The sequence below is a fragment of the Plasmopara halstedii genome (assembly GCF_900000015.1).
Source record: "Plasmopara halstedii genome assembly, contig: Scaffold_614, whole genome shotgun sequence".
NCBI classification, from domain to species: Eukaryota; Oomycota; class Peronosporomycetes; order Peronosporales; family Peronosporaceae; genus Plasmopara; species Plasmopara halstedii.
This window is the reverse complement of record NW_020187532.1, coordinates 2510380-2510746: the sequence shown is the minus strand read 5'-3', so window position 1 is coordinate 2510746 and position 367 is coordinate 2510380.

Genomic DNA, 367 nt, shown 5'->3' with positions numbered 1-367 from the left:
TTATGCATCCAGTACGGTTTCATATTTTTTCCTTGCATTCATTGTGCATCACATCGATCGATGTAGTAGTGACAAATAGCGTGAACTAAGTATCTACTTTATATTGCATAAAATACATAAACTTTTTGCGTACAATGTCGAGTTCAATATTTGACTGTTTTTACACAATTGTTATACTAACACTAAGTGACCTACAGATACATACAGATACGAATGTTGTAAGAAATTCGAACATAGAACATGGGACATAGAACATGGGACATAGAACACAGGACATGGGTATGAGGACATAGGGACAAGGGGCACAGGGACATGGGACATGAGAAACCAACAAACTACCTACCCATTAGGTTCAATCCAAGGACCT